The sequence below is a fragment of the Accipiter gentilis genome, chromosome 5, assembly GCF_929443795.1.
Source record: "Accipiter gentilis chromosome 5, bAccGen1.1, whole genome shotgun sequence".
Classification (NCBI taxonomy): Eukaryota; Metazoa; Chordata; class Aves; order Accipitriformes; family Accipitridae; genus Astur; species Astur gentilis.
In genome coordinates, this window is record NC_064884.1 from 18,804,054 (window position 1) to 18,815,910 (window position 11,857).

Genomic DNA, 11,857 nt, shown 5'->3' on the forward strand with positions numbered 1-11,857 from the left:
ATAGTAATTGGGTCTGGGAAGGTCCTGGATGGTCAGGAGAATATGGTTAATTTGTGCTGGTATGAAATAGGAAAATCTTTGTTGAATGACAGGTTGAATTTCAGTCTTCTGGTGCTTGGATGTACATAACTTGTATATCCCTGAGTTGCCACATTTCTACAGCAAACAAGGCCGTGTTGGCATCTCAGCTTTAACCTCCTGTTAAAAATAAACATTACTTTAATGCAGAAGTATCTCCGTGTTTAATCAAACTCTTCAGGGTAGTAACAAACAGAAACTTGAGGATGCTTCCTTTTATTTTGATACAACTGTTTTTCTTTTCTGGAAGGCACTCTACCTTTTGATCTCCTGAAAATGATGTCATCTAAATCATATGGATCGCACTGCTATTCAGTAAACAGCGAGATCTCAATACTACTCACCTCTCGCATTGCCCAAACCTAGTTCATTAGGCCACTTAGGGATGAGGTACAATCTGTTGTTAGCCATCATGATGGAAGATTTATTAAATCAGTAGTTTCCAAACTGTGATCCACAGACGTGAAGGTCTGCCAAGATTAGCTAACTTGAGAATTTTTCATGCTTTGATTCAGCTATTAAATCATGTTCAAAGAAGCTCACCAGTGAGAAACATATCATCAGCTGATTATATGACTGGCAAAATTTGACAGGAGTCAATGCAGTCATGCAGCCCCACTTTGCTTGAAGAACTGTCCCTGTTCCCAGACTTTGTTCAAAATCCCTTTCTGTGAAAGCCAGCAGCAGTGTCATATCCACTGCAACGTGATGTAGTTACCAGTGGGAGGGAAAGAGTCTTCATGATCACCTTTTTTTAAGAGAAGTATACGGTATAAAAAGTTGTGGACACTTCTGGCTTTTCCTTCCAAGAAGTCGATTTGAAAGTGAATTATTATTAACACAGAGAAACAGAAGAAGTATAATATTCAGATGTTTATATTTTAGAGGTGATCCATGCACAGTGCCTGGAGGATCTTGTGATGAGATGTCACATCAAATAAGAAATCCAATACTCAAATTCAGTTGTCATAAAAAGAAGGGTTTACTTTGACTATATTCCAGCACTCTGACTCTATTCCAGAAAAACAAAGACTCAGTTTCAGAATGATTTTTATTTTGCTTTTAACACTGTTCACATACACTAAATGAAAAAGAACTTTCATGTTCTGGTTAGAGAAATTAGCTCAAAGAACATTTTAACGCTACTTGCTCTTATTTTTGATTTCATGTTCCAGAAATGTCTGTGGTGCTTGCTAAAGATCATAAAGCATCACCAGCCTCTCCTTTGCCATGCGTAATGAAAGCCAGCATTTCAACAACACTTTATTTACATAGCACAAAGGAAAACATTTTTTTTGAAAGACCAACATTAATCATGGACAGTACAGCAAATCAAAATGTTTTCACAGCAAAACATGATCAAATGTTTTTATTCTAGCCAAAGAACAGGTTTGTGATTCTGAGAATAACACTGTGCTCCACACCAAAGAGGCACAAAAGGGCTTCTCCAGCACTGTGCCATTAAACCTCCTTTGCCTCTATAAGAAGAGCTCAGTTCTGACAACACTGACTGTGCTTAATGAACCTTGAAGTCAATGGGAGTCTCTCCATGATGTCTACTCCTATCTCCCAGGTCCCTGTTAATAGACCCCTGGGAAAAACACTTTCTTTACCCTGCTCAGCAATTGGGTCATGCTGATGCACATCTGAGGCTGAACAGATAGCTGGAGCATTTATGAAGACACTGCTGGTGTCTGTGTTCTACCTCATGGACTCAGCAGAGCCCCTTCCCCTTTGGGACAGGGGTCTGGAAGGAAATCCTCATCTTTTAGTGAATATAAAGGTAGGTTTGGTATTTGGGTGACTTTTGTGTTTGGTTTTGGGGAGGAGAGAGTGTCATCTTTCTCTTGTTCTGTTAGAAGACACAAGAATTTGCTTTGGATATCTTTTTTGTTAGCTCACTGAATTCAGTGAAAGTCACCTGATGGACCCTCTAGGCCACTAGCATGACTTACTGCTAAATAGGTAAGATACCTCAAGCTACGACTGATAATAATTATTCTCTGCTTTCTTCACACATTCACCAAGCTCATGTGTTGTCTAAAAGTGAGTGGAGCAATGGAAGGGGAGAAACACGTCTGTAGACATGAACTAAGGCTGACAAATCTGTAGGAAGTTGCTCCGAGTGCACTAGATTATTCAGAAAGCCTAATGCTGTTGTATGGTTTTCCCTTGGTTTTTTCTATGATATGGTTTAACATCGCCTAGATTCTTACTTCTTGTCTTTGCTTCTTTGAGAAATGTATTTTTCTTACAGTTTGAATCCAGTTTGCAAAGGTGTGTGATTCCCAGGGATTTCCCCCGAGACAAGTCAAATACTTGCAGCCATTTTCTTATCAATTGATTCCAGTTTTTAATCCATCAAAATCAGTTTGATGCGAAAGTTGTGTGTTCATGCCTTGAAACCCTACATTTCCATCTCAAGCTGCTTCCTTAACTGTTCCAAAGAGAGCACAGCTCCCATGTTACTAACAATAGTAATATAAATCCTTAAATACATTAGTTCTAACAAGAGCTCCTGGGACATCTTCCTGGTGATTTCCTTCTGATGTAGTCTGTGGGTATTTACATTAAGAATCTGTGACTGCTTGGAAAAAATGGATCAGTATCGCAGCATTTCTGTTTCCTGGCCTGTTGTTTTACATATTCCTAGGGAAATCCCATCCAGCCTAACACTGATCTTTTTGGCACTACCCTTTAATAGCTGCCACCCATCCAGTCAAAGCAGGGCAGAAGCTGCCAAGCTCTAATATTTCCTTGCTTTATTGCTCAAAGAATGTCCTTGCCTTCTCTTTCTTGGTTGTTTTCTATAGATATATTTGTGACTCTCTATTCCCCAAGTTTGTGTTTGCTTGCAATTAGTGGAGCTTTTGAGCAGATTTAGGCCACTGGTACATAGCTCGATAATCACCACTTTTCCACTCTTTTCCAGTCATTCTTTTGTGATGAGCGAATATATTTCATGACATAATAATGTCCCTTGGCAGATTTGATCTCATTCTCATAATGCAAATGTTTATAGACAATCGACTCAATATGCCAGTTAAAACAGATTTTGATTTTGATTATCTACAGCCAAAGTTCTTGGCCCCTGGTGCACAACCAAACCATGTGTAAAAAGGTATTCAGCTTTGAATGAGATCACTAACATCTGTTGCTGCACATAACATTTCATCTTCGAACACCATCAACAACACCAAAAATCAGGCAGTTCAAAATGCAGAAGTGGAGAAACGTGGGCATTGTGAGAGCAAGCTTCAGTTCCTCTTAATTGCTGCCATGCCTTGTGTACGCAGTGGTGCTCTTCTTGCAGCTACAGTAGCCTGCCCTTGGGAGTCCCTGAGGATTGTACCAGGAGAATAAAAAAACCCCTACTTTCTGAGAAGAGCAGCCCAAAATGCAGCCACTCCCTGCCCATCCCATCCCCTGGACAGTTGGGTCCTTGCTCAAAGCAGGCGCCAAAGGGTGGTGAATGAGAGACGTCCTGAAGTGGTCAAGAGTGTTTATTAATACAGTCTCTGATACACAGGGATGAGTCTGACCTTTATGGAAAAAATAGCTCATAATCATTCTGCTTGCTCCTGTTAGTCTCCAAATGCAATTTTGAATCTCGTCTTCTCCATGGTATTTCTGAGAGATAAAATAAGATCACAATTTTCCACTATTCTGAAGAACAGGAAGTATCAGCCATTCCTTCAGGTGTTCTTTGCGTTTGTTGTTGAGATACCTTTTGGCAAATATGTATTTCTTCTCCCTTCCCTGTTCCTCAGAGCTACAGTATCTCCTGGATCAGGAGCTAAATGAGGTATCTGTGCTTTACACAACCTTTCAAAATGCTTGGACCCCACCTTGGAGCTTTTTCAGAAAGCTTGTAAAGAACCCTGCTTCTAGATATATGTATTTTTTCTCTTTTTTGGATGGCAGATGGTCCTGGCTTATTCACAGGCACTGTCCAATGCGCCTGAAGTCTGATAACCTCCGCCATCTGAATCACACCTGTGTGTAGTCATGAATTCTTGATAACGTTGCTGAAGCCTCACATATTCTCTTTACTGCTTTTCTTAATCATAAGGATTTTCCCATCATTCACTGAGTGCACTCTCAGACATATATTTGTTGTGCTTTGCTGATACGTGTCTTGAAGCTATGCTGTTTTTTAAATATGGGGAAGAAATACCATGGCAATGATAATGGAATAATATAACAGACTGATGAAAGAAAGTAAATTAAAGTTTAATGCTAGCAGTGGAAGTTAGTTATGACATTTTAGTTATATTGTTCTGTCTTCTAGAACTATAGTTTGGAGTCCTTGAGGAAGGAAAGGTTTATTGAATTTTGTTGTATAAAGTTGCTGTTGCAAATGTACCTGCTGGTCTGGTGCTATTATGTTCCCCATCTCCTTGACTGCTCTGAATTTTCATTGACTCATAGATTTCACGGAAAGTTCATCATAGTCTTGCACAGGCTAAGAGTCTGTTCCATTGGATGGAAATTTGGGTCTCATGTCCTTTTCAGGAGTCATGGTTAATGAACCTGCACCAAGATTTCCTATGTGATTTGCATTCGGTACCTGTGGTTATACCCTAGCATTCCTTGCAGTGAAACAGATGTTTGTCATATGGTCCTAAGCATATAAATAGGCCTAGTCTTTCCAAGCGATTTGTGTGCCAAAGAATTCAATTATGGCTCTGAATGGGCCTGGGCCATAACACTGTGAGACGAGCTTATTTAACAGAAATTCTAGAGTGTTTGGCACATTATGTTTACCAGGGTGAGGCAAACAGGAATGAAATGCAGTCTCAGAAAGAGGACTGTCCTGCAGATGACTCACTGCAATCAAACACTTTGAGAAAATACGGTCTCTAAATGTTATGTCTACAACTAATTAACTGTATTTATTGTAGGACCTATAGAAATATAGAAACTGTGAAGTTTAGGGAAAATTAAATTAGGTTTTCAAACACATTCCAGGCTGCCCAGCTTTTCTGGGGTGGGGGGGAAACCAGCAATTTCTTTGCCAAGTAAACTGAAATATGCTAAATTGCAAATGTTGATGTGTTTAAACAAGGAAATTCAATCGCTGAATGCAAACTTTGTTTTCAAAAATTGAACTGTTGAAATCATCCAGGTTTCAAACTGAAAAGTAGGGTCATATATATGTGCAGTCTTTACTTAATCAGCAGCTTTGACATTTTTTACATTAATTCTTTTTCCGGATACTGTATTTTCCCCCATTGAAATATGCCCAATTTACAGACAGTATACTCACACTCAAATAGACACACTTGCAGTAGAGCTGACAGATTTAGTTCCAGATGTGACTATATATGTATATACGTATGTGCCATATAGTACATACTTTTTTTCCTCCTTTTCTGTTACAAATGCCTCAAAATTGTTTGAGTATACTTGCATAAGAATTGATATCACTAGAGATGTGGCAGTATATGCTTTTTATTATAAGGGAGGGCAGGACAAGGTTCAGTAATCGAATTCCTGAATGAAAATATTGTGATTTTCAGTGTAGTGGGCACGTGGTCAATAAAACAAGTGGTGCCTCATGCTGATAGAATTGGACATGTGTTCTTTGTATTTTGATGGTTTGTTAATGGCATCAAAGGAGAGTAGAGAGGGGATGGATGTACTTTGTGTTTACAGTGGGTGGGTATCTGAAGGGGCAAATCCTCTACTGAGCAACAAAAATCATGCCTGTCCAAGTAGGTCTTGGGAAACAATTTTTCTCTGCAAAAGCTGCTGTTCCTGATACAGCACTGAGAAGATAGATTGAGTAGTCAGGAGATTAGTGGCCTTAGGCAAATCAACACTACATATCACAGTCCATTTAAACTTCAGATCTTGGAAAAGCTGTTTGAAGACTGGCTTCATGAACCAGCATTCGGCTGGCACTCTTTTTCTCATCAGGATAATGGTCCCTCCTCTTGGCAAGTCAAAACTTGCTCCGTGAGACCCTGCGTCCATGCATCAGTTGGAGAGCAGCCCAGGAAAGCATGGCGCTGCTAGCCAGCCAGCGTGGTGGTGTGGATGTATGAAGAGCAAGAACATCTTTCTTCATCCTGGTCAGGACGGTGTTAGCACAGCACTGTGTCTAAGTTCACAAGGAGCCCCGCCAAACACCTTCTGGCTCTGTACTAGAGGAGTGGTGCACAGGAGCCAAGACAGGGAAGCCCTGAGGAAGGGCTGTGGCCAAAACTGTAGAAATCAAATCTAGGTCTGAATAAAGCACTTTGCTGACCAAATTTGGATTGTCACCAATTGCTTCTATTTAATGAGACCCTGTGGAAAGCAGGACCTTACCCTATAAACTTCCAAAGAGCGTCTAGGTCGGTGATTAACCAACTAGAATAATCAGTTTTGTGTGAGACACTTTGGGGGATAGCTGCGATTCAGTTTGTGGAAAGAACGAGGTGTCATTTCGGTTTTTTAGGGATGTAAGTTTGTAACTAATTTTTGTCTCTCCTTGCTAGCGTAACGGTTTGAATGTTAATTTAATTTTGCAGAATATCATTTATGTAAATGTAATTAGAAGGGAAACATGATCGGGAGATGCACAGCACCAAAGAAAATTTATTACTCCGAGGGGTATTGCTCTAATCATTCAACTGCAATATTGAGTTTCCCCAGATTTAATCTAAAAGCAATAAATTACAAAAGGCTAATGTCCTGCCCAACAAAAAGCTGTCATGAACCCAAGTTTCTGTGGGGAAAAAATTCAACTTCATTTCAGCAACAGGCTCTCCTCGTTTACACATTCCTTTTATGATTCCAGTCAAGTCAAAGCAAAATGAATACAAATGTGAGAGTTTGAACACTTTCCCTGAATATGTATGTGTGTCTGTTGGTGATTGTAATAATCAGCAATCCAAGGCACTGGGGCTTCGTTATCTCAGGCAGAATTAGGAATGCAGTCCCGCAATGATACAACTGCAAATTCTTCTCCCCACCTTCGCATGACCCTGTGAATTAAGGGAAGGCAAACTTGAATCTGATTAAGTCCAGTGTCCATATGAAAGTCTGTCGCTAATGTGCCATTGTTTTTGTTCTGCTGACAAAGTGAATGAGAAGAAACAAGCTGTCCTTTTGCCTGTGTTAGTGACTGTAACCTATGTACTCCATGGAAAGCACTGTCTGGTGGGGAAGTTGCCCTGTTGACACTGCTGGTCTGCATTTACTAATGGGACACTTTTGCAAAGTGGAATGAAAAACAAACGGATAATCAAGTAATACTGTGTGGTTACTTCTCAAAGCCCTTGAATAGCAGTTCTGCTATTCAAGGACCATCTCTCCACTTGATAAAACCTGCAATGAAAATTTGTCAGTGAATAAACAACAGCTAGGCAAAATAAGAATTGGTAAATGCCTGCCTAATGTGTAGGCTAAAACACTGTTAAGTGTTGGGTTTTTGTGGTACAATTTAGTATGAAGGCTGATGCCAACATTACACTTCTTTAAGAAGCAGAGTAATTAGTACAGGAAATAGGTTTCTTATATTTTATTTAGCCAAATTCATCTCTGGTTTAACTCTGCTGTAGCCTGTATTACATTTGTTCTTATTTCTCAGTGTTCCTCTGCACAGTTCTTTATACCATGACCTTTAATTCACTGTGTGTGTCTTTTATTTTAGGTGAGGACCATAGTTCCTCCCTCTCTCCATTTGTTAGTCTCAATTATGTTGTAAGCCCAGGTTTCTTGGCTTGCAAAATGAAACCCACCAGATCTGCAGCAAGTTTTTAACAAAGTGCACATTGGCAGTTTTACAGATTCCCACAGCTGTACACGGGACATGGGGAGAAGCACAGGGCTGCAGTCTCAAAGGCATGGAGAAACAGAACTATGAGAGAACTAGGAGGAAATGCGAGGAACAGAGAAAACAATGTTGTTAGAAGCAGCAGAGAAGGGGCTCAACATATGAATTACGTATGGCCTTGTGGAGGAAAAACAAGTCTTGGGAGGATAGCTGAAAGCAGTAACTAGCAGTCTGGAGAATGAGAGAAAGTGACTGGGCTTGTTGGGACATATAAACAAGCTGGTGAGGCTCAGGACCTGCTGCTGAATTCAAAATTCAGTATCAGAATTCAAATCAGTATCTTCCTCGTTGTCCCAACCAAGCTCTGAAGATAAGGTTCAAGGGCTATTTGTGAATGACTTTGGCCGAGAGCAGGGGATGTGTGTGCGCAGGTTTGCGCTGGGGTCCCATGCTGTGATGGCACTGATAAGACAGGGAGGAAGCTGCCTCCTCCTCCTCCTCCTGTGTCTTGTATCTGTTGCAGAGATGAGTTCCTGCACTGCGAACTCTTCTTATAGGGCTGCTTCCATGTGGCAGGCACCCCAACTTCTGTTTCATTTCATCCAACCCAAAGTTAAACTGAAAGGAGGTAAAGATGATTGAATAGAGTCGTAACAACATACATACTGCATCAGCTTTTGGTCTGTAGAGTACTGGTGTAAGCAGTTATAGTTGTAATTCTCCACCCATGGGTGGTTAGGGAGGTACAAATGTGTGCAGCAGAACATAGGACAACCTGCTGTGGGTACACTTAATTAACAGTGAACATGCACAATACTAATCATCTCGTCCTTGATTGTATGCAGGTATAGCACAGATCATGAGAACCTGAACAGTAAGCTGCAGGCCTCTACTATATGACTGCATAGAGGATCTTCCGCATCTGGGACTAGTTCCATGGCTTTTTGCAGGCAAATCAGTAGAGAATGACAAAAGCACAGAGGAACAGTGGAAAAGGTCTTACCTTAGTGATCTATGGTGTACACAGTTTGCAAGATGTAGGGCTAAGACACCTGAGATGTATTTTTCATTTCACAAGATGTAATTGGTCTAGTTGTGAAATAACATTTAAGATTTTTTTCTCTTTGTTTTTGCATAATGGAAGAAGGGGAATCCTGCATCATGGAAAATGTTTTCTGCACTAAATGAAGACTACTGTTCTAAAATTCCTCAGGATGCATAACTGAAGATTTTATTAGTCAAAAGAAGTCTTCCAAGATCATCATCATTTATTACAGTTCCTGTGTTTTTCATTCCAATGAGATTTATAATTATAAACTGGTAATTAAAGAGGCTCCTCTCTGTAATTCCATAGGAATTCCACTGTGATCTGGCATTAATTAACAACCAATTATAAATTATGATATAACTTTTAAAAAACCCACCAGTGTCTGGATGCCTTCTTTCAGTTACAATGAAATGTTAGAAGGAATTTTGCTTTTGTAAGCTGAAGCCTTGTTGCAGATTGATTGGTACTACCATACGCTATGGGTATGTTTCCATGATGCAGCAACTATATGGATGGGCAGATTGAACCTACTAAGGTTTTGAAAGAATTTTTATACTCATCTTTCTTGTAAGAGGCATCTGTCTGACAGGATTTCAACCTTCTGTCATGTCAACAGGTGTGCACACTTTAATGCTTAGATTTTATCTGACTTGTTACATAGATCAGAATGATATGATGCATTGCTTTCATGCCTGATGCGAGCTCTCTCTGGCTTGAAAGTGTATTTTAAATAATTATAGCCAATCAGGAAAAAGACAAAAATAGTTACTGGCTCCAATGAGAATGTCTGTGGAATAGAGTAGATGTGATAGCAGGTTAAGGGGATAAACTTTCAAAATTCTGGCATTATTTGGCCATCTGCATTAAAGATCTGATATCTAATGCAATTTGTACATCCCCAAAATCTGACCTAGAGATATGTGGGTAATAAAACACCTGGTACATGTGGATAATCAGTACTAAACATCTCTCTTTCCTTTTTTTCACCTTTTCTGTATTTCTTTTACTTTTTTTTTACCTTTTTTTTTTTTTTTTTGTGAACTCAGGTCCATAATCATCATTAAGCTTGTCAGAAAGATGGGGGAGGTGGGATGACACCACAATCCATTACTTGCAAAGCCATGTAGAGAACAAAAGACTTAAAAGGAAACAACAGATTCTTTTTGCATGGATGAAATAATGAGGTAAGTTTTCAAAGCCTTGCCCTGCAGATTAACTTCCACGATCTCCATTAAGCCTAATGAAAATCACGTGTGTGTTTCTGGATATTTCTTAGCACACTCCTCCCTTGCCTCTTTGCAGCTCCTCCCTGGGACCCTCCACAACTACTTTGATCAAACCTCCAAGACCTCTCCCATGAAGTGTGGCTTCTGATCTGATGAAAGTTAGTATGGGTAACAGAGTGAAGCGTGGGCCTTTTAGTCATCTCCACATCCAGCTTTCATTATTGTAAAGCAACACTGGTCTGAGCACAAAGTTGTTCAGGAAAGTAATAGTGTGGCTTATTTAGCAGCCAACTTTTGTTGGCTTTGGAGTCCTCACTGTTTCTCAGGGTCAGTGTGGTTGTGTGGATGCACATAATTTATTTTTCCATTGTAATTTTTTGCCATTTTACAAAAGGGGAAATCTATGGGAGCAATCCTCTTATTTAAACTCAGACAAAGCCAATAGTCTTGACCAAGAGATAGACCTGCCTGTTGCTTTCTCCCTCATTAATGTGAATGTACCTGTGCTCCTATAAAATAGATAAGATTTCAGCTGGGAAATTCCCATTAAAATCTCATCCTGTTATGTTGCATCTAACTTGTTATCAGGGCATCTCTGAATAGCTTTGCCAGTTAGCCAGAGATGTGTCACTGACAGCAAGGAACACAGTGCAGCTTTGACGTAGGGAAATGCTATAAACTTGCTAGATCAGATCAGCATCAGTGGTGAATCAGCCTACTGCTATTGGACCCAGAGAGTACACATGAACTAAACTTGCTGCTTTTACTTGTAACTATCCCTAGAAGGGATTAAGTTTTTAAGATCTGGCTACATGCATTTCAGATATTAATGCGTTCTTTTGGTTCTGTGCCTGAATAAGATTTAGAGGAATTTGGAGAACAGCTGAACGCTAAAGCTTTAGGAGATCCAGCGTCAAAGCAGGGCTCATAGTTACCAACATCCTGTCAGCAAATCCTAATGTTCTATATTTAACCTACTATTAAAATAATGGTTTGTTATTTTTGTCTACCTTCAACTTAAAAGTTTGGTTTCTGTAAGATTGGAGAACAATCTCAGTTAAGGTTATAAAATTTATCTCACTGCTTTCTTTTTAGCTCGCTCTTGATCTGATGGCAGCTGAAAGGGCAAATGAGAAAGGTAGGTGTTATGTTTCAAGGGGAGAGTTATCAAAGTCTAAACTGTATCCAAAGTATATTTTACTCCTAATAATGAGAACTGGATGAACAGCGTTTAAAAAAATATGAACCTGCCCCAACTACATTGGTTCAGAACTAACTGATCTAATGCAGTTTTCCGAAGAATAATTGATATTATATAATCATAACTGGCAGTTTATGTCATGAAAGTGACACTTGACACTTTCCTGCTAACCAGTTTAACATCATCAATTAAAACATCACTTGTGTAATGACATTTTAGTAACCAGTTTAATATCATAAATTATGACATCACCTTCTTTTATGGCATCAAGGTTGAATAAAAGGTTTTCTTTAGAAAAGAGAAAAAGGAAAAAAGGAGGAAACCTTAATTTTGCTCCTCATTTTGTTCTTATAAAAGGTACATATGTTCTAGCTCTCTGGTCACTGTCCTTATTAGGGAGGATCTGAGAACTTAAAATCTGCAAACGAGGGTGAAATAATTGAAAAGAACGTGCTTCGGATTAGCACAACCTCCCAGTAGACAGTAGTGTCCTTTGCGTAACACCAGTGGAAATCATCCAGAAATGGAGAAGGAAGAAC